At 38.4% G+C, this 24281-nt stretch overlaps 1 protein-coding gene across 3 annotated transcripts in view; it reads right to left on the bottom strand.

Annotated features, from left to right (window-relative positions):
• The window catches only part of LOC139168006 (beta-galactoside alpha-2,6-sialyltransferase 1-like), a 63393-nt gene that overhangs the window by 23681 nt on the left and 15431 nt on the right, over positions 1 to 24281 (bottom strand). Inside the window, exon 1 of one of the 3 annotated variants that reach the window (XM_070753250.1) lies at positions 481 to 512. The exons of the other annotated variants lie outside the window; for them this stretch is intronic. The gene's annotated coding sequence lies outside the window, so the exon portion shown is untranslated. Of the gene's footprint in view, positions 1 to 480; positions 513 to 24281 lie in introns of those variants that run through there. 3 annotated transcript variants of the gene reach the window in all.

Genomic DNA, 24281 nt, shown 5'->3' with positions numbered 1-24281 from the left:
TTAGAACTGCATAAAGTGGCAACTGCAAAAAACTTATTTTATTTTCAAAATTAACATGCTGTACTGAATCAAAATCAAGTTTTCCCTTTAAAAAAGCCTAATAATTTTGTTGCTTCCTGTTGCGTAAGCTTTCACAATAAAAATGTTATTGTACAATCACAGACTTCGTTAAATTGCAATTTCCATTACACTAATCATTATCACTTAGTGTTTGCTTACATGAATTTTCATCTGAGGTTCAAAAGAAGGACACTTTTTTCCAACTCATTTTTATGTAAATATTATAAATATAATATAACTCTATTTATCTATATCATGTGGAATCAACATTCAATACAACCGATCAATAGGGATTGTTTAATTTGGATTTCTGTACTGAGCAGACATCAGACTATAAACAATCCTTCCAATTCCAATTCACGTACGCAGAGAAAGACAACCATTAGACCCTGCAGGGTGAAAAACCACATTTTCTCCTACCTGGCTTGTCTCACTGACTCAAATGAACCACATCCGCAATGCTTTCTAAAACATGAAACAAACTCTCCTATATATAAAGAGTCCGGAAGGAGTGGGGTCGCTTAGAAATCTAACTCATGGAAAATAAATTAAAATATAACTGATTTTTCTTATACATTTGTGGCACCTTCCATCGCTGATTATTAGTTTCGCTGTTTAGTTGTCAAATAAATTCTACCTTCACTTCATGTCCTTCATTAGGAGACTCGGCTCATAATCAGATTGAAAATTTTTCTAACAACTGTATAATATCTATTTTTCTTTGATATTAAACAAATGTTGTTACCATGCAAAAATTATAATAAAGAAAAAGTTATTAGACAAAACTAAACTATGGTAGTGGAACTTCCGAAGTGGAAATTCCAAAGATAGCAATTAGGAGAAGTCTGTAATAAATAAACATTTAATTTTAATTTTAATACTGCTTGTTTTAGTACTTTATACAATTTTAAAACAGAAACTTTCATGATCTAGTCTTTGATCACCTCAAAGTACTCTGTTGTTAGTAAAACTGTGTATAATTAATAACTGCAGTCCTGGGCACATTCTCTTTTAATGAAGAAAAAAATATTTTATATAAATAGTTTCCATAAAGATCATGCAAGTTATTTCTGAACTGTAGTATCAATTCATCCATAAAATATATGAAATACTTTTCTGAAGTAATATGCAGTTAAAATGCTGTACACATTTTGCTGAAGAAATTTAAGAAATTCCAAAGACAGCAATTAGGAGAAGTCTATAATAAACAAACATTTCATTTTAATTTTAATAGATTTTAAACAGGCAGGAACAAAATTTAAAACAATTGTAAAAGACTAAGATAGATAGGAATAAGATAGAACAAATCTGAGAATATTCCCCTTGCTAACCTATAAAATAAAGGTAAAGTCCTAGAAATTTATTTTCACAAAATTTACTTTCATTTGTAACAAGTACAACCACTTTAAAATAAAAGGCCTGTCATTATCAGCCTAGTTCTGATGTACATACATTGATATTACTTGGCAACAATTAGTGCTATGTGAGATTTTTAAATCCCATTTTGATACAGGGTTAATACCTTGGTAAAAGACCACCATAATGGAAATTATAAGAATGTTTAAAAAATAAGCCATGAACAAATAATACTTTTAATGAGATTAACAATAAATAGCATCAAAGCAATAATGAATCACTAATCATGTACACTATATAACAAATCAATTCATAATTATGAAAATATTGTTTAAGTATATTGTCAAAGTATATTTGCTAGTCAGTTGACATATTTATTTCCTGCTGTTGATGAATAATGATATTAAAATGGGTAGGCATCTATAAAAAATTAGCATGCAATATGTGGGGAGCAGTATGCTCTCTCCCATATTTGGGTATATCACAGAAAAACATTTAATCCCTCCCCTGGCTCAGCTGATAAGAAAGTCTTATTGTGGTTACACAGAATAGTTTATGCAACCAATACTGGCATGTACTTGCCTGCACACTCTTTTATGGACTTCACATCTTCCATAATGGCCCCAACAAGAGATAAGGTCAAGAATTCAAGGGGCTGAATGTATGGAGAGACACAGCTAATAGTTTGCTGAAGTTTGCTTATTTCTTTCAGTTTTTTTAATCCTATGCCTTAATCCCTCGTTTTAGGTTTTCTGGGCTTGACATAATATTGCTTACTTTGAGACGGAATTGTGTACATATATACCGGTATATAAAAGAATATAAAACAATAGCATACATACTAGAAATGAGAAGTGCTTACAAAGGCAGAAATAATACTCAAGACAAGAAATGTAAAAACAACAGAGCTAATTTCAGAATAGTGTTTGTCAAGCTAGTTTCATAATTCTGAAAGAGAAGTCATGTTCTATAGAGTTTATTAAAAACTCAAACAAAACTAAGAAGTATATATATTAAAAATAGTTCTCTCAATTCTATATATGTTAGGCATGAATTCAAAATAGAAGCAAACATCTCCAATTTTTTGCATATATATCACATTGTTCTGCAGGTGCATATAGTTCTGTTGTGGTTGGCTTCAGGCCAGCTCCTGAAGCTGGGGATTTTGACGAAGAGCAGTGGGAGCCATCTGTTTACAGAAGACCAGTCTGGCTGTAGGACAAGTGAGATGGGTCAGACAGTGAATCAGAGACAGGGAGAGACAGGGAGCAGGAAGGGACAGCAGAGACAGAGAGGGGAATGGATTCAGCCAGCCTTCCAGCCAGAGGTTCCTCGGAATCAGAAGGGGAAGAATTAATGAATAACCCTATTCTGAATGCTCGGGTATGGAGAATGTTGGGAAGGAATGTTGGAAATTGATCCCCCTGGGCTGTTCCCGCTTTATGTATGTATAGTATGTATGAGATGCATGATTGTATTTTATATTAAGTGTTGGATTTGTATTGTTTCTGTTGTGAGCCACTCCGAATCTATGGAGAGGGGCGGCATACAAATCTAATAAACAAATAAATAAATAAATAAAGGCAAGAGCAGCTGTGCAAGCACAGAAACAAATTATAGGACACAGCTGATAAGACTTAATGACGCTGCTGCAACCTTGATTAAAAAAAGGGAGGGTTGGAGCGATCTGTGTGGGAGATTATCATTTGAGCTTTGAAGAGAGACACTGATGCATCGTAGTTTCGTTTGGGTTTTTGGATTTCTGTGAAATTTCTGACACTTAAGCAGGAAGTGCTGTGTGGACTTGAATATGTAACTCTGACCTTCTGGACTAATAACTCAGCATTGCTCTTGCACAAGCCTGAAAGTATTATATGGACTTGAGTGAGTAACTCTAACCTTCTGGACTAATAACTCAGCATTGCTCTTGCATTCACGAAGGCATACAGCCCTCTGTATATAAAAGAAACCTTTTTGTTTTATTGTTACAAGTTTGTGTGTTTGATTTATTACTTTGCTCTTGGGTGGCTAGAGGCCAGGCAGAACAAGTTCTTTCACTTTTTATAATTGAAACTGAAACTAAACCCTCCATTGTTACTATCAATTACAAGAGATCCTCGCTTAGTGGCTTACTTGTTCAGTAACTTCTCAAACATATGACAAGGTTTAATGAGTGGTAGTTATGACCAAACTTATGATAGCTGAAGAGTCTCCATAGTCATAATATGGGTGGTCAGTGACTAACTTGCAATTTTGATGTTGCAGCACTTTGTGCTCACTTGAGCACTGTTTGTAGCCTTCACTTCTGACTTTTGGCAAACAAAAACAGTAGAAAAGCCAGCCCAAATGGCAACTACATACTTAATAATGTTGCAGAATTTGCTTAATGATAGAAACTAGAAGTGCTGGAATTGTAGTTGCTAACAGGTACGGTCATATAATTTTGTACTTATTCTGATCCTAATTATTGTGATTAAGTGAGGATATTGCCATTCTATTCTGAATATATAGTGAGTGATAGCTCATGAATCTCAAAAACTTGATATGGATAGGTACATGAGATCTAAGCTATAAACATTCAGAGAGCTAGTAGCTAGTAACAAAGAGTTGCTGAAAGCACTAACTTATCCAGATTTTTCAGCCTGGTTCTAGTACCTAGTAGGCAACACTATTATTCTCATTCTGCTTGTTTCTATAATAATTATCCATTACAAGGACCAAATCTTGGCCTTTAGTCTGATCTACATAGCAACTCTGTCCACATCTTCTTCTATTATCTAAGAACTGTATGTAAAACTTAGATATATTCATATGACTTTCTTGATTTACAGAATGTAGATGCCAACTTATATTTAAAAAATTATTTACAAGGATTGTTGTGTGTGGCAACTGATAGTTTAATAAATTTCAAAGAAGGAAATGGTGAATATATATTCTGGAAAAAATGCTTTGTGTGCAATTAGATAAAAAAGACACTCAACATGAGATTGATAATCATAAGTACCAATGAATGTTCTCTGAGTCATCTTCCTTGGTGTAATGTAATTTATTCACAGAACTGCATCAATTTTTCCAGTGCCAGGAGAGCAACATAATTAACATCTGGCTTTGTAATTGTCTTCAATATTAAAAAACATTGACATAAAATACACAGCTATTACGTTTCTTTAAATAAAGCATCATCTAATATAATCTAATATACTAAATTTGACAAATTTTGCTCATGTCTGCTCTGGAATGAGTTACATTAAAATTTTGAGGGAAATTAAATTTAAATTAATCTAATGATGAATCCGCAAACAGACGGGAAGTTGAACAACTATCCTTGTGGTGTGACCAGAACAATCTAGAACTGAACACACTCAAAACCGTAGAAATGGTGGTAGACTTTAAGAGAAACCCTTCCACCCTTCCACCTCTCACAATACTAGACAACACAGTATCAACAGTAGAAACCTTCAAATTTCTAGGTTCTATCATATCTCAAGACCTAAAATGGTCACCTAACATCAAAAACATCATCAAAAAAGCACAACAAAGAATGTTCTTTCTGCGCCAGCTCAGGAAGCTCAAACTGCCCAAGGAGCTGCTGATACAGTTCTACAGAGGAATCATTGAGTCTGTCAGCTGCACCTCTATAACTGTCTGGTTTGGTGCTGCAATCCAACAGGATCGACACAGACTTCAGAGGATAATCAGAACTGCAGAAAAAACAACTGCTGCCAACCTGCCTTCCATTGAGAACCTGTATACTGCAGGAGTCAAAAAGAGGGCGGGGAAAATATTTACTGACCCCTCACATCCTGTACACAAATTGTTTCAACTACTACCCTCAAAACATCACTACAGAGCACTGCACACCAAGACAACTAGACACAAGAACAGTTTTTTTCGGAAAGCCATCACTCTACTAAATAGTTCCCTCAACACTGTCAGACTTTGTACTAAATCTGCACTTCTATTCTACTAGTTTTTCTCATCATTCCTTTCACCCATTTCCTCCCATGTTGACTGTATGACTGTAACTTGTTGCTTATATCCTAAGATTTTTATTAATATTGCTTCTTCACTGCTTATTTGACCCCTATGACAATCATTAAGTGTTTTACCACATGATTCTTGACAAATGTATATTTTATTTTATGTACGCTGAGAGCATATGCACCAAGACAAATTCCTTGTGTGTCCAATCACACTTGGCCAATAAAAATTCTATTCTATTCTATTCTATTTTTATATAATTAAACTAATAAAATCCATGTAAAGGAGCAAACCATATAAGATATATTGTATAAGCAACATAAAAATGATATATATAAACATTCATGAACGGTGACTCAAAATATGCTTTGGGACAACAACCTTTTAATGAGCTTTCTACAACTGTTTCCTTCCAATGCCTGACTTTTCAGCAAGCAAAACACTGCCAATGTTGGGAGAGGAATACTTGAAGACATTGGAAGAGAACAATTTAAATAATGTTTCAACATTTTTCATTTCTGCTCCAAATCATATTGCAAAAAATTATTATGAAGGTTCTATTAAAATAGGAGACAATTAAAAACAAATGAAACAAAACCTCTATTGTTTACCTACCTGTTTGCTACTCCATTAGGGAGATTCCCCTCCCCCAATTCAAAAAAATTCTTAATTTAAACAAATGAATGTTCTACCTTTGATTCATACAATTAAATGGTTTCTAGATCTTCAAAGAACTATTCGTTCCTCAGAATAGGAATCCTTGTTGAATGGACATTAAGAAAAATTGTCCTTGCAAAAATCATTTGAAACTACAGTATTTTTGAACTGAAGAAATATTGGGTGGCAATGGAACACTTGCTCCTAATCTCAACAGCATTTGTATATGTAGTCCAGCACAGAGAAAAGGGAGAAAGGAATATTTTTGAAGGTAGAATATCCCTCAAGAATCCACAAACAGAAACTATTCTAGTCTATGTATCAATGGTGGGTTGCTCTTAGTTTGTCCAGGTTCTGCAAACTGGTAGGGGTGACAGCAGGAGCCTTTGCCCACCCACCTGGGATGCTTCTGCGCATGCGTGAGCAAGTGTACGTGCAAACCGGTAGCAACAGGATTAAGACCCTGCTACTGCTGCATATTATTAGTGAGTCTGAGCCAGTTAATGGGGTAATTATCTTGGAAAGAAGATCTGCTTTTTCTGAGTTTATATTTCCAAGAGCAGCTGAGATGGAAAGAATCAGAATATTATGTCCTGTAACAATATTATGTGAACTTAACAGGGCAGAGTAAGAAATGGAATGTGTACTGGATTTCTTGAGAGTGAGCAAAATAAATAGAGATGACTATGTCTAAATGTTACATGTTTAAGACTTGACAAATTATATGATGGGTTCATTTTAATGTAGGTATTATTTGGCATTTAATATAAAAGGATAATTCTTCCTTTTCTATTTTTATATGTAGAGATTCCAATTCTGGATTGAGAAGACAATCAGTTCTTAACTTTCTTACTTTCCTACCTTTTTACAGAATAATGGAACAACATAACTTTTTAAAAACTTCCTTAAATATCTCATTTTCCCTTTTTAATTTTCCAGCTATTGTTTAACATGATTAATTATATTCCGTCAGTACAAAGCTGTTTAAATAGCCTATATTTTGTTTGAGGGAATAGCAAGAGTAAAAGCTTGTGATTTCATCACAATTTGGACAAAGTCTATTCATTTTGTAGGGTGTAACGGGCTTACCCAATGGAAAGTTATTCACTTGTGTAGACACATTCGAGACAACAATGAAACCACATCCATACGGGAGTTTGAACAACTAGCCTCGTGGTGCGACTGGAACAATTTAGAACTGAACACATTCAAAACTGTAGAAATGGTGGTAGACTTTAGGAGAAACCCTCCCATGCTACCGTCTATCACAATACTAGACAACACAGTATCAACAGTAGAGATCTTCAAATTTCTAGGTTCTATCATATGTCAAAACCTAAAATGGTCACCTAACATCAAAAACATCATCAAAAAAGCACAACAAAGAATGTTCTTTCTGCGCCAACTCAGGAAGCTCAAACTGCCCAAGGAGCTGCAGATACAGTTCTACAGAGGAATCATTGAGTCTGTCATCTGCACCTCTATAACTGTCTGGTTTGGTTCTGCAACCCAACAAGACTGACACAGACTTCAGAGGACAATCAGAACTACAGAAAAAACAATTGTTGTCAACCTACCTTCCATTAAGGATCTGTATACTATACGAGTCAAAAAGAGGGCTGTGAAAATATTTACTGATACCTCGTAGCCTGGACATAAGCTGTTTCAACTCCTACCCTCAAAACGTTGTTACAGAGCACTGCACACCAAGACAACTAGACACAAGAACAGGTTTTTCTCAAACGCCATCACTCTGCTAAACAAATAATTCCCTCAACACTGTCAAACTATTTACTAAGTCTGCATTACTATTACTACATTTTTCCTCATCATTCCTATCGTGCATTTCCTCCCACTTATGACTTTATGACTGTAACTTGTTGCTTATATCCTTAAGATTTTTTATTAATAGATAGTTTATTCATTGCTTATTTGACCCCTATGACAATCATTAAGTGTTGCACCACATGATTCTTGACAAATGTATCTTTTTCTTTTATGTACGCTGAGAGCATATGAACCAAGACAAATTCCTTGTGTGTCCAATCACACTTGGCCAATAAAAATTCTATTCTATTTTATTCTATTCTGTTCTGTTTTGTTCTGTTCTAAGGCTGAGAAATTAGAAAGCCTCATGTCTTTAATAGATACAAATCTGAAATCCATTCTAGCATGTATCAAAATGATCTTGGATCATTGAATTTTCAATCTATATTTCACATCTCTGTAAAATGTAGGAAATGGCAACTTACCTCCTAGGTGAATAAAAGGTATTAAAAAAGATCAATATTTTCACAGGATGAAGAGCTTTTCTTATCACTCAAGGAATAAGATATTCTAATTATTGTTGGAAATTGTTGGAAGGCTTGCTCTAAGCAGGAAGGCATCATCCTGATAAGATCTGTTTTTCAACAAGCAAAGCACTGAAAGTTCTTTATTTTATAACAATGGAGATGGTGAGGAGTGTTAATAGTAATGGAGTGTTTGTAAATTCAAAACTATTGCAATCGAACAGGAATTTAGAAGTTGCTATCATCATTAAACAACCCTATAATGAAAGAAACATTATTTCTAACATAGAGGAAGTACATGTAAATGTTTTATATTTGGTGAGCTGTTTATTATGAAAATAACATTATTAGTTTCAGTTCTTCAACGCATACTAGGTTAAGAAACATAACACAGAGATTTTCAGGAATATCACCTTTGCTGTACAGCTTGCCTGGTCTGCACTGAGTGAAGAGAAAGTGTCTTGGTCACGTATAAAATATATAATAGTTAATGTATATAAATATTAAATTTACTTTATTTTTATTTTTTTGAATTCTCTTGTGAAGCTGCATTACTAAATGTTCAAGGATGCATGCACCTGTAGCCCACAGGTTGGACACAACTACTGTACATTCTACTAACAGAATGTTGAAAGTTTTAAGAAAAACCTGCTCCCTTTTAAGGCAGCACAGATAAGGATTATAGAAGTACAGAGCTGGAAGGGGCCTTGAAAGTCTTCTAATCCAACTGTCTGCCCAAGACAGGAGCTCTTATTTCCAGACATCTTCAATATCTTCAAAACACAACCTGAACAAATTTCACTCAATCTAAACAAATCCCAAATTCTTACAGCAATCCATAATCATTTTGATCTAACAGAAATTACATTTCTAATGCATAGCATACCTTGAATAAACTATATATTGCTGCATAGCTATACATATAAACTGTGGTAGTGATATTAAATAATTATCTAAAATAGCAAAATTGCACCAGCATATTTTTTTTTAAAAAGCTTGTTTAGTGCCCACTCCAATAATATGTTGTGATGGTCTAGTAAAAAAAGCCAAAACAACTCCTACTTCTGTAGGCCAGGAATCAGGGGTCTCTCCCTCGACTCTTGAAGGCGAGTCTCAGTCCCCGGGGCCTAGTAACATAGGCTTCTCCTTCGCACACTCCAGAAAGTGAGCTCTTAAGGCAAAGGAGGCCAGGCCCAAGGCAACCCAGGCCTCTAAAAAAACCTGAGATTCCTATGCACAAGGCCTTAACTAAGATGGCCTCTAAAGCAGCTTTGAGTGGTGATGCCCCCGTCTTGCCTCCTTCTGACCAGGCAGACAAGGTTCTGATGGAATCTCACAATCTGGTGTTGGCAGATTCTGATATTTGGTGCTCTTCTGCTAGGTTTTTGCTTTTTACTTCATCCCCTTCTGCTGGTGCTTCTCCTCCTACTCCTTCCTCTCTGCCTTTCCCCTTTCCACAGGCCCTTCCTCAGACTGTGGCTCCTCCTGTCATAGCCTCTCAGATTCTCCCTGCCAATCCATTTTTGCAGGACCCCAACAATATTCAGGCCATAATTTCTGCGGCTGTCATCCAGAACGTTACTCAATGTATACAGCTCATGAGAGGTCCTCAGGCCCCTTCCGCTAGCCCTTTCCAGCTCAACACTCCAGGGGTGCTGGCAGGCCAGGCACAACCTTAGGTCTGTCAGCCTCTGCTACAAATGGCCTATGCAGCGGAGTTTCTCAATCCCATAAAGGAGGATGAAGGGGGTCCGGATTTACATTATTGGATGATGAAGGCATTGCCCCAGAACCCTCAGCAACTGTAAGGCTGTTCCATCCTGCCTTATTTTGCTCTTTATTATTCAAAGCCCGAAATGCAGCCAACATCGCTAGCGCTGCCCCTTCTGCTGCTCCTGGGTCAGAAATCAATCCCCTTTTCTCCTTGACTACCCCGGAGGCTCAGGTGATTCCTTGTCCGCCCCTTTTTGTCCAATCGGTCCAGGAACAGTGGCAACCCCCTTCTGCAGGGGTTCTTCCCCCGACCAACGACAGAAAATTTTAAAATATTGGTCCGGAATTAGCTCCCTCTCTGACTCCATCGTCAGTGGATGCCCCTATCACTGCCCTCTTGTCTCCTACAAACCTTCCCGGTGAAGCTGCGGAGGTGCTATGTCTGGGAGACAAGAGGTTCAAGCAAACCCTTGTAAAAAACCATCAAACCTGGGCAGTAAGAGCGGCCACTTCGGCTTCTTTCTTTTCTCGTGCTAATCTAACCTGGTTATAAGATTTACAGGAAAGAATTCCAATGACGGATACCAGGTCCCACCAGGACATAGCCAAGAGGCTGGCGGCTTCTCGCTTCACAGCGCATACTTCCCTGCAAGCAGCCAGGTTCGCCTCCCACACCATGGCCACATCTGTAGTAGCCCGCAGGCTACTTTGGCTGTGTTTCTGGCAGGCGGACACCAAACACAAATGGAAGCTCACCACTTCTCCCTTTGATGGACAACACTTCTTCGGAGCAGCCCTGGACCCACTTCTGACTGAAGATTATCCGCCACAACTCGCAGAGGTAACACTCGACCTGCTTCCCCTCCCAGGAGGCCCTTTCGTCCCTCTGCCCAGCCCCCTGCCCCTACCAGACAGCACAATTTCTACAAGGGAAAGCAGAGGCCCTTTCAAAACCAGTCTTTTGGTGGTAAAGGTTCCAAGCGGTCCTTTCAAGGCGTAGGAAGTCATTCATTCCACTGCACCAAGTGAGTTACTGGCGGATCTGGATCCTCCCATTGGTGGTCACCTTTCTCTTTTTGCGGACCAATGGGAGGAAACCACATTTGACGTGTGGGTCAGGGAGACGGTAAAATTTGGTCTCTCCCTAGAATTTCTCTCCACTCTCCTGCAATTCTTTATCCGGTGCCCTATGTCTAACAACTTGGCCAAGAAATGCCTCATGAAGGAGGCCATTGACCACCTACCTCGGATTAGGGCCATTCAGCAGGTGCCAGACCCTGAAGCTGGATCAGAATTTTATTCCATCCTTTTCTTGGTCCCTAAGGCTTTGGTGGGGTGGAGAGCCATTCTTGATCTCAAGAGATTGAACTGTCATATTCGATACCGATGGTTCAAGATACACTCACTTCAGTCCATCTTGACGTGCTTACGGAAGGGTGACCTCCTGTCCTCAATTGATCTCAAAGAGGCCTATCTCCATATCCCCATTCACCCTGATTTCCAGCAGTACCTTTGGTTCTGCTATAGGGACATCTATTACCAGTATCGAGCTCTTCCCTTCGGTCTTTCCTTAGCCCCAAGAGTGTTCACTAAGGTGTTAGCAGCCTTAGCGGCTCACCTGAGGACACTCCCCACACGCATTCATTGTTACCTGGATGATATAGTATTATTGGCTTCCTCCAGGACTCAAGCTGTGCATGATATCCAGGTAACGCTAACAACCCTAGAAAGCCATGGGTTCTCCATCAATGAAGAAAATAATCATTTTGTTCCTTCCTCTTTCATCGTTCACCTTGGAACTATTATTGACTCCTTAGTTTTTAGGGTGTTCCTTCCCCAGGAGCATCAGGCTAGTATTTTGGATCTAAATTCTTCTATCCTACGTCAACACAGTGTTCCACTTAGCCTGCTTTCTACGCTCCTGGGGAAATTCATTTCGACCATCAACACTGTCCCATGGGCACGCTTACACTCCAAGGAGTTGCAATAGTTCTTCCTTCCTTTCCAAAAACAGGTTTGGGGTTCCTCTCCATTAAGGGTTTTTCTCCCCCCAAAAGGTCCACAACTCTCTCCTTTGGTGGTCCCCAGAGACCTTGATTCAGGGCTCCTGTTTCCTTGAGCCCTCCCACCTGGTTTTGACCATGGATGCCAGTCTCTTGGAGTGGGGAGCTCATATTCACTCTATAGTGGCCCAAGGCTTATGGTCGGAGCAGGAGTCCTCTCTTCCCATCAATATCCTGGAGTTGCGTGCAGTCTACCTGGCCCTCGAAGACATGGGCCGAGGAACATCTGCTTTCCATATCGGCAGACTACATCGCGGGGGAGGACAACACCACAGTGGACTGGCTGAGTTGCTCCACAATCTCCAGAAGGATCTCTCAAAATTGAGCGAGTGGGCAACAAACTGGCAAATGCATTTTAATCTAAACAAGTGCAAAGTTATGCATATTGAGGCCAAGAACCCCAATTATACTTACCAACTGATGGGGACCAAGCTTTCTGAGACAACCCAAGAAAGGGATCTTGGGATTTTGAACTTCTAGCTAAAATATATAATCTTTTTCTAAGATCAGGCACTGTACCTAAGGATTGGAGGGAGGCAAATGTAACCCCGATCTTCAAGAAAGGATCCAGAGGTGATCCAGGAAATTATAGATCAGTCAGTTTAACCTCTTTTTTTTTTTTTTTATAATTTTTTAAAATTAATTTTTAACAAATTTATATTACACACAACATAAAACCCCCCCACCCAGACACACACACATTCCCCACCACCAAATCGGGGGTGTTCTTGTATAGTCCACTTGACCCAAGAGCAATATATCTATTTACATATTATAGAGTGATTCCAATTTATTTCTTGTAGCTTGGTCTCGGATTCTGCTTGTCATATATCGTCTTACCTTGTCCCACCATTCCATCAGTTGTCCCAACTCAGTTTCATTTTCCGAATTTATCCTTTTATCCATAATTTCAAATTGAATATGGTCCACCATGTACCTATACCAATTTTGCATTGTCCATTTTGTCGCATCCTTCCAACCAAAGACTATTACTGCCTGAGCGCTTTCTATTGCTGCTTTTTTTATTTCTCTAAATTCTCCCATCGCATTGCTTTTAACTACTACAGTGATCTCTCTATTATCGCGAGGGTTACGTTCCAAGACCTCTCGCGATAATCGATTTTTCGCGATATAGTGGAAACACCATCTGCTCATGCGCGCCCTTTTTCCCCCATGGCCGCGCATGCGCAGATGGTGGAGCCGGTGGCTGGGGAGGTGGATTCGCCGCCCCCACCTGCCCTTCCTGCTCTGGGTCAGAGCCGCGGAAACCTTCGGCTCGCCGAGGCTGCGTCTCCAAGCTCGCCTGCCGCCTCCGCCGCTACACCTCCGCCGCCTCAGCCACCCCCTCTGCTCTGCAGGGACCTCACATGCCACGATCTCCCTCTCTCGCCCTCCCCGCGCTTCTCCTCGGCGGCGACCAAGCGGCAAAGGCGAAAAAAGAAAAGAAAAAAAAATCCCCAAAAGAGAGGGACAAGAGGCAGGCACAAAGTGAGGGCACAAGGGGAGCTGCCCGGCAGAGGTTGCTTTTTTTCTTCTCATGGGCAAGTGGAGGGGGGGAGAGAGAAGGAAAGAGAGAGAGAGAAGAGTGGAAGGAAGAGAGAGAGAAATGATAGAAAAAAGGGGAGAAAAAAAGAGAAATGAGAAAATGATTGAACCGTGGTGTAGAAAAAAACCCGGACGTATTTTTAATTTATTATTTTTTGAAAAATCGCGATATAGCGTTTCGTGAAGATCGAGATCGCGAAAATCGAGGGATCACTGTACTGCCATTTCCTTAGTGATTGTCCATTGTATATTTAGCATTCTATTGATATCCTCTTTCACTTTTTGCCAAAATTCCTGCACTATTGGCCATTCCCATAACATGTGCATAAACACTCCTTTATCTTGACACCCATGCCAACAATTCCCCCTGACATTCTGCTGAAAGTGTGCGAGTTGAACGGGAGTAAAATACCACTTATGTAATATTTTCCTTCTCATTTCTCTGATTCTTGTATTTTTAATTTCCTTATATTTTCTACTATATTTTCCATCTCTTGTACCTCTACTTGTATCTCATTTTGCCACCATTTAGTCAATCCTTCAATCGTGTCCCCGTATGACTGCACTAGCAATTTATATATATTAGCTTGCGCCATTATACCCTCACTTTTTTCTCTTATTATTTTCTCTAACCCTGTCTCCTCCCTCAATAGTACTTCTTTATTCTCCCTTTCATTAAGATATTTACATATTGCATTTATTTGTAGCCACCTTCCCTTACCTAACCACCATTCTGTACGATTTGTACTTGGCCTGCCATCCTTCTCATATAACTGTTCTATCTTAGCTATCCCTCTTCCCTTCAACTCTCCTATAACCCTATTTAAATTTGTTTCATTATCTCTATTTATTATATAAAGCGATGACAGTTTAGATTTATATAATCCTATTTTCCCCTGCCATTTTTTCCAAATTTTCATAGTCCCTTTCATGGGGCCTATTAATTTACCTAAGTCGCTCCTGTTCCACTTTGTAAAGATTAATTCTCTATTCTTCATCCCGTTTATCTGTTTTTCCAATTTCACCCATTTATTTTCACATAATTGCAACTCCATTAACCTTTCCATTTGAAAAGCTTCCCTATACAGCTCCAAACATGGAACACCCCATCCCCCCTCTTTTTCGTTCGCAATTAACCACTTTTTTCTTATTCTTGGTCTCTTATCTTCTTCAATCCAATAATTTAGTTTTTTGTCCCACTCTTTAACCTTACATGCCAATAGCCCCCCCGACAGCAGCTGAAATAGGTACATCATTTTGGGAGCTATCATCATTTTTAAAGCTCTTATTTTAGAGAGTCTCCTTAGCTTTTTCTCTTTCCAACTCCTCATCTGTTTCAACATTTTCCTCCATATTAATCTATAATTCATCTCCTCAATTTTCACTGGGCTTTTCAATAACCAAATTCCCAAATATTTTATTTTTTTAAGTCCTAATTTTAACCCTGATTCTTTCCTGATTTCTATCTGCTCTCTCGGACCTGTATTTAAACACATAATCTCTGATTTTTCCATATTAACCGACAGTCCCGATTCCTGTTTAAACTCTTTTAAAATATTTGTTATACCTTTAATCGTCTCCATTGGGGTCTGGGTCAATATAATTGCATGATTTGCAAATAAATTTATTTTCATTTCTAATTCCCCTATTCTATATCCTGCCCAGGTGTTATCTTGTCTTATCTTATTTGCTAAGATCTCTATTGCTATTACAAATAATTTTGGAGATAAAGGACATCCCTGCTTAGTGCCGTTTAATATTTTAATACTCTGCGTTCTTTGTCCATTCACTCTTATGTACATTTCATTCCCTTTATAAATCTCTTTTATAATTTCACAAAATTCCCCCCCCCCATATTTAGTTCATTACATAATTTATATAAATAGCTATGGTTAACTTTATCGAATGCTTTATACACATCTAATTTCAAAATTCCCAATTTCCTTTTAGTAACGGTAGCATGGTGCATCACATTCATTACATTTCTAATTGGTTCGCTTATTTTCCTTCCCTTCACGAATCCATATTGATCCTCTTCAATTATTTTGGTCAGTTTAACCTCAGTTCCAGGCAAAGTGATGGAAGCCATTATTAAAGATAAAATTACTGGGCACATAGAAAAACAGGCATTGCTGAAAGAAAATCAACATGGTTTCTGCATAGGCAACTCACGTTTTACTAACTTGTTAGAATTTTTTGAGGGTGTAAATAAACACATAGATAAAGGGACCCATTTATATTGTATATCTTGACTTTCAAAAGGCTTTTAGACAAAGTCCCTCATCAAAGGCTCCTAAAAAAGCTCTTCAGCCATGGAATTAGAGCACAGGTCTTGTCCTGGATTGGTAACTGGCTAAATTGTAGGAAGCAAAGGGTGGCAATAAATGGACAATTCTCTGGATGGAAAGAAGTGAGAAGTGGTGTACTCCAAGGTTCAGTTTTGGGACCTTTACTTTTTAATTTATTCATTAATGATCTTGATGTAGAAGTATATAGTGAGGTAGCAAAGTTTGCTGACGACACTAAATTGTTCCAGGTAGTGAAAAGTGAAACTGATTGTCAGGAGCTCCAGAAGGATCTCTCGAAATTGAGCGAGTGGGTAACAAAGTGGCAAATGCATTTTAACTTAAACAAGTGCAAAGTTATGCATATCAGGGCAAAGAACCCAATTATATCTATCAACTGATGTGGACCAAGCTTTCTGAGACAACCCAAGAAAGGGATCTTGGGATTTTGGTGGACAGCTCAATGAAGATGTCAACCCAGTGTGCATCAGCATTAAAAAAAAGCAAATTCCATGCTTGGCATGATTAGGAAGGGAATCGAAAATAAGCCAGTATGTGCTGTATTGCCTCTGTACAAATCGATAGTGAGCCCACACTTAGAGTACTCTGTACAGTTCTGGTCACCTCACCTCAAGAAGGATATAATAGAACTGGAAAAGGTGCAAAAAAAGGGCAACAAGTATAATCAAGGAAATGGAGCATCTCCCTTATGAAATCAGGTTCCAACGCCTTGGTCTCTTCAGCCCTAAAAGGTGGCGTTTAAGGGGTGACTTGATTGAAGTGTATAAAATCATGCATGGGATAGAAAAGGTGGATAGAGAAAAATTATTATTTTTATTTTCTCTATCACACAATACTAGGACGAGGGGGCACTCCCTAAAGCTCATAGGTAAGAAAGTGAGGACAAATAAAGGGAAATATTTCTTCACCCAGAGGGTCGTTGGTTTATGGAATTCACTTCCAGAAGAGGTCATGGCAGCTGTCAGGATTAGACAGACTCATGGATGCCAAGTGTATCGGGGCTCTATGTTGATTGAGGCAGGCAGGGGGTCAAGGGAAAGGGAGGGTTTTACCTTCTTTTTCTGCTCAAGATCCCCATGTACAATTGGTGGGCCACTGTGTAATGCTGGACTCAATGGGCTTTACACTCAATATCATTTATCTTGACCAAGTAAAGAGGCATGTCCAATGTAAAGATACTTCACCAGAAGAGCCCTTCACTCCTCCACTTGAAACAGAATACCCTATGAAACTAGACTTACAATCCTGGGTCTAGAAAGCTTAAAACTACAACACCTTGAACGTGATCTAAGTATTGCCCAGAAGATCATATACTGCAACGTCCTGCCTATCAACAATTACTTCAGCTTCCACCACCACAACACAAGAGCACACAACAGATTCAAACTTAATATTAACTGCTCCAAACTTGACTGTAAAAAATATTATTTAGCAATTGAGCTGTCGAAACGTGGAACTCATTACTGGACTCCATAGTGGCAACCCCTAATCCCCAACATTTTCCTCTTAGAATATCCACGACTCATCTCTCCAGGTTCCTAAGAGGTCAGTAAGGGGCGTGCATAAGTGCACCAGTGTGCCTTCTGTCCTCTGTCCAATTGTCGCTCCTATATCTCATATATCCTTTCTTCCATTCATATATCTTTTCCTCTATTCTCCATTGATGTATTTTATTCTTTTCTATCCTATCTTTCGTATATATTATTATATGTTTATTCTCTTCAGCCTTCATTGTGTATTGGCTTTTATAACATGGGCTCAGTCCTGATTAGTTGACGGATGGGATGAACCCACTGACTGTTGTCTCCATCTCTACTGAGAATCACCGTTCAGGTAAGGAGAAAGCAACGGTTGATTTTATTCCTTATCTCTTATGTCTTAATATTATCTATATAACTTGTACCTTTGAACCATACTTTATATCTGTATTTCTTTTTTCTTAAATAATACTGTCACAAAAGTCTCATGGAACCTGGTCGCCAACAGTAATGTAACAATTGCAGAAAACAAATTTCATCTCTTCTCACAATTTTAAAAGAATTAAGACCAATAAATGATAATTTTAATTCTTGAGAGGACTATGAAATTGCAGAGTCCTTTCTACCTCACGCTATTCCCACTTCCTTACATTTTACCAAACAATTTTGACAGAATAACTAAGAACACCACCCTTCTCCAGCCAATAAACTAACAAAAATAATGCTAGGTTAAAACCCTAAAGCTGTTAACTTTATGCTAATGAAGGTGATGGAGCAATCACATACCTGCATATAGATTAGGTAAGCCAAAATCAACAGAAAAGATAAGGAAGTAATTCTTGCAATTGAATGTTATAGAAGACTCAAGGAGAAAACAGGCATTTGCAGTTTGATTGGGAGACAAAATGATAACTTGAAAAGCAAGATGGAATCAATGTTTTGGAAACCCTAGTGGAAGAAGTCTAGTTTACCCTTTACTCTGCTATTACCATGAAGCATAGGAAATAGAAATCTAGTAAGCACTTCCAAAAATACAATACATGAATTACAAGATTGGAATGTTCTAACTTTTGCAATGTTCTTTTAAAAATCATTTTAGTGGCATATTCTATTGCAGTAATTGCTCATTCTCGGGCAGTCTGGTAACTGTGGAAGACCGCAGCACTATCATTAACTTCCCAGAAACAGAGATAACTATATTAGACTCATTGTAATAGGAATGCCCTAAACCTGCCTTATCAATGTATTATACCACAGTTATGTCCGATTATAATGCTCATATCCCAGCTATAATGAGATTTTGGAAGCTCCAATTTCATGTACAGGGATCCATCTTTGAGGATATATGTATAGCAGTATAAAATCTTTCAACCACAACCAAAAACTATGATTAAACTGTAAAACAAATTCTGCAAACCAGCATCATTATCATAATTTATGTTCTATATTATTTTACACCATTTGTTTTACAGTCGTAAGCGTAAACATATGTATAAAAATACTGTTATGATAAACACTATTACATACCTTAAAACACTACTGGACAAGATCACATATAAAATACATATAAGATTTTATAGAAATAGCTTAATCTCCATTTAAAGCCATCTTTTAAACACTGAAGACTAATTACTTTATTGCATTATTTCTATTATCAAGTAAAAAACATCTTAAAGCCTTTTTATTCAGATTAGAATTCACTGGTTTCCATTCCAGAAATATTCACAATTCCTACAAATGATAGAACCATTGAAACATTTTACACTTTTTTTTACATGTCTTTGAACCAGAGCAAAGATTAGGATTCTGATTGATGCTGCTAGCCATTACTTACACTGTACAAGTATCTTTTAAGACAATTAGATGTGTTCAGCGAAGAAAACCTATTCAGGACTTTAGCAAAAACCATCAAGTTCAAAGACGATTTCATTCTGAACAATCAAATAGGAATGTTGGTGGAAACAATTGTCCATAATCAGCTGCTAGAAATGGAGGCTGATTTTGCAATGAAACCATTTACTTAAATATAAACAACATTTCCACAGAAGTTTCCAAAGCAAGAATGGCCAACCATCTGCTGAAAAGGTTTTAGTGTGAAATGACCCCTACTTAGAAGAGCATGAGCACTTTCTGATTTCATTAAATACTAAACAACCCATGATCTACTCAAAGTAATGCTTTCAGAGATATTTCCTTACCAGAACAGAGAAACAGAATGATCACAGGTACACAAAAACATGTTGGAAGTTATGGTGGCTTCCAACTTCTTGTCAGTTTCCCTATTGACATGACTTGTAGGAAACTGACAGGAGCATTGTAAATCACTTCTCCTTCTTTTTAGCTGACCCATGGAACTGCCTGTCACTTTGCTGAGGAAAGGGGGAACAAAGGGAGCAGTGTGAGAAAAACTGCATCCTCATTTCCCAAGCCTCTCCTTAACAGACTTTAAATCAGGGTTATCAAACTTGTGGCCAAAGTCCACTGCAACGACATCGCTAAGAGTTGTTAATCTAATCCTACGTAGCTTCTGCTCTGGCAATCTCACACTACTTACCAGAGCTTACAAAACTTTCGCCAGACCCATCCTTCAATACAGCTCATCTGTTCGGAACTCATATTGCATCTCAGACATTAACACCCTTGAAAATTTTCAAAGATACTTCACAAGAAGAGACCTTCATTCCTCCACTCGAAACAGAATACCCTACGAAACTAGACTTACAATTTTGGGTCTTGAAAGCTTAGAACTACGACGCCTTAAACATGATTGAAGTATTGCCCACAAGATCATGTGTTGCAATGTCCTGCCTGTCAAAGACTACTTCAGCTTCAACCACAACAACACAAGTGCACACAACAGATTCAAGCTAAAGATTAACTGCTCCAAACTTAGCTGTAAAAAATATGACTTTAGTTAATTGGGTTGTTGAAGCGTGGAACTCATTACCGGACTCCGTAGTATCATCCCCTAACCCCCAACATTTTACCCACAGACTATCCACGGTTGACCTCTCCAGATTCCTAAGAGGTCAGTAAGGGGCGTACATAAGCGCACTAGAGTGCCTTCCGTCCCCTGTCCTATAGTCTCTCCTATATCTCGTATTTCTTCTCTACTATATCCTCTATAATCTTCAGTATTATTGTGTATTGGACAAAATAAATGAATGAATGAATGAATGAATGAATGAATGAATGAATGAATGAATAAATAAATAAAAAATATGCGTCACATACTGGCCATGCCCAAAACCAGTTTAGCAAAGGGGAAAAAAAGTTGCGATATGTCATGTGACAATGCCATGACAATGCGGGTTTGACACCCCTGCTTTAGACTATTAAGAACAGAGTTCCTGAATTAAGAGTAGAATCTGCAGCTGAAATAAAAGTAAGAAAGTATTGATGCTGTGCTACATTATTATCATGAGGCAAGTCCTAACCAGAAGCCCCCCATTCAATTCTGGAGCCGAATAGAAGTCCGGGGCTCCCACCATAGAATCGCCTCTTAGCATGGCATCCATTTTTCTCTACCAAAAGCCCTATCAATTGTGGAGCTGACCGGTGACAGGGAACCGCAGCAGAGGGATGAAAAAGCCACATGCGGCTCCAGAGTTGTGGGTTGCTGACCCCCATACTAGATATTTCCACGGTTTCTTTATTATGGGCAGGAAAATTGTGGGACAGGTAAATTTCTTGATCTGAATGAATCATTGTCCCGTATAAAATTTATGTCTCCCTATAAAGTTTCATTTACAATTGAAAACAAATATTATTTATTTATTAAATTTATATGCCACCTTTTTTTTGGTAGAATTCAATGAATGTCATGAAATGTGTAACAATAAATCTAATTAGAAAATGCTGTTAAAAATACTGTTCCTTGATTATTTTAACCAGTTCCAAGCATGTCTGGAGTGGGGTTGGTCAAGTGAGGAGCCTTCTAACAGTGATTTGGATGAGCAGCAGGACCGCCCTGAGGATTCAGGTGAGAAAAACATGCAGATACAGCCAGTCAGCAATGAGAAAGAAGAATTTCCTTCTGCACCTACATATGTAGGGCAGTGTAAAGGCAGAACCAGAGAAGGTTATCCAAATTACTCGCAAGGAGAAAGCCTTGTACTTCTTGAAGGGCTGCACCAGAATCTGGCTGTTTAGCAAAGCAGACAGATAGAGGTGATGCTAGCAACATGTTCATTTCCTGGCTGTGTGTTTTCTGGTCATTGTGATCCTTGCTTTGCTCTGGATTGACGCTATGCCTTGTAAAGTCTGGACTTTAATTTTGCCTGGTTTATTTTCATTGGCAAACTTTCAAGTGCCTTGTGTACTCATGGGCGATTGCTCTGTGGATTATTGCTTGTGGCTGGACTTAATTTGGATAGTTCTGGGTTTTTGTTGGGAGTTGTGGGGGAATATTAATAAAACCTTTAAACCACAGTTATATGTGTGTTGGAGGGGTACAGTACACGTGGCAATAAGAGTGGTAGAGTGTAATTATTTCTCCATTCTTAATGCATTTGGACAGGGAATCATTGCTCACAATCACTCATGCCTTCATCACCTCGAGGTTCAATTACTGCAATGCTCTCTACATGGTGCTACCTTTGAAAAGTGTTCGGAAACTTCAGATCATGCAGAATGCGGCCGTGAGAGCCATCGTGGGGCTTCCTAGATTTGCCCACATTTCTGCAACACTCCGCGGCCTGCACTGGCTGTCGATCGGTTTCCGGTCAAAATTCAAAGTGTTGGTAATGACCTTTAAATCCCTACATGGCATTGGGCCAGAATACATCCGGAACCGCCTTCTACCGCACGAATCCTAGCGGACGATAAGGTCCCACAGAGTTGGCCTTCTCTGGGTCCCGTTGACCAAACAATGCCGTTTGGCGGGCCCCAGGGGAAGAGCCTTCTCTGTGGCAGCCCCAGCCCTCTGGAACCAGCTCCCCCCAGAGATTAGAACGGCCCCCACCCTCCTTGTGTTTCGCAAATTACTCAAGACCCACCTTTGTTGCCAGGCATGGGGGAGTTAGGATATTTCTTCCCCTACGCCATTACAAGTTATGTATGGTATGTTTGTGTGTATGTTTGGTTTTTATAATAAGGGTTTTTAGTTGTTTTATTAAATTGGATTGTTACATGTTGTTTTTTATCATTGTTGTTAGCCGCCCCGAGTCTGCGGAGAGGGGCGGCATACAAATCCAATAAATAAATAAATAAAAATAAATCTGCAAGTTTGACTGGCAGCCCTATTTATAGTAACCAGATCCCTCTGAATAAGGAGGAACCACAGGGATTGCTGTGAGGAATATTCTCAGCATCTGTTAGATGAAGTCGCTCAACTCTGCTTGGACTCGGATACTGGCAGGGCAGATCCTTTGGAGTTGATAGGCACATCTGCATTTTGTTATCTGGAAGGAATTCGAAGTGACACTCCTTGGGGTAATGAGCCTGGTCATTGGTGTTCTGGATCCATTCTCCATGCTCTTAGGCTCAAGTAATGATTAATGCTTCTCTGCTGGAGGGAATGCCAACACCTGTACTGAAGGAGGCATGACCCCACAATATTTAGATGTTAATACTGCAACACTGTTTGTTTTTTTCAGTGCTGGAGAATAAGTCTCAGCTATAAGAAAGGCATGAAAAAGCCTCTTCTATTTGTCCTGATGTATTCACTACACTAGGAATGCAATTTAAAAGAATATGTTCATTTGTAAATATTAAACCTTCTCTCAAGATGAAATCAGTACTTTACTACACTCCCTCCACCCAAAGTTAAATAACAGGAGGCAGATGGTTTCAGGTATGCATTTTTGGCATTCTGTTTATAAATGCTCAGTTAATCAGTTTATAAATGCTTTAGTTAATCATTACACATTTATATTAAAGGCAGGAGTGGATGAAACATAATTGTTTCACCGTTGTGAATTTTTGGTACCCTCAATGAATTATAATTCCTAGTGTAGTCAGTAAAATAAATGCCATAGATTAACTGATTAATAACTGATATAAATTTGCAATTTAAATTTGCTGTGATTTAAATATACATATATTTGTTATTGTACTCGTATAACTTAAGATATATGCTGTGTATATGTAATTTTTATATGATACAATTATACTCTCCCCCCTTCCCCAAAGAAGATATGGAAACTTACTACAAAGAAAAACATGAAGGCAAATTTATTGAATAACCCATTCAATTCTGGAGCTGACTGGAAATCTTAGCGCAGCATCCTTTTTCCTCTGCCGACCAGAAGCCCGGTTCCCCCACTATAGAGTTGCCTTTTAGCACAGCGTTCTTTTTCCTCTACCTGTCTTAACCAAAAGCCCAATCTATTGTGGAGCTGACCAGTGAAAGGGAGCCATAGCAAAGGAATGAAAAAGTCACATGCAGCTCCAGAGCCACGAATTGCTGACCCCTGAACTAGATATTTCCATGGTTTCTGTATGGGCAGGAAAATTGTGAGAGAGGTAAATTTCTTGATCTGAATGAATCATTGTCTCCTACCATAACTTTATGTCTCCTATAAAGTTTCATTTACAATTGAAAACAAATATTATTTATTTATTAAATATATATTACCTTTTTTACCTACTACCTTTTTCCTTGTAGAATGCAATGAATGTCATGAAATGTGTAACAATAAATCTAATTTGAAAATGCTGTTAAAAATACTGTTCCTTGATTATTTTAGTTTGTTTGTTCTTTCTTTTTCTGGTCAGAAGTTATGATTGTCCAATAAGAACAAATAAAGTTCCTAAACATTTTAGTGTAGTAGCATCTCTCTTTCTGTCTATTTATTTATTTATTTATTATTTATTCAATTTTTATGCCGC

The sequence above is a fragment of the Erythrolamprus reginae genome, chromosome 5 (genome assembly GCF_031021105.1).
Source record: "Erythrolamprus reginae isolate rEryReg1 chromosome 5, rEryReg1.hap1, whole genome shotgun sequence".
Taxonomy (NCBI): domain Eukaryota; kingdom Metazoa; phylum Chordata; class Lepidosauria; order Squamata; family Dipsadidae; genus Erythrolamprus; species Erythrolamprus reginae.
Note: the sequence above shows the minus strand (reverse complement) of the source record. Positions and strands in the feature narration are given on the sequence as shown.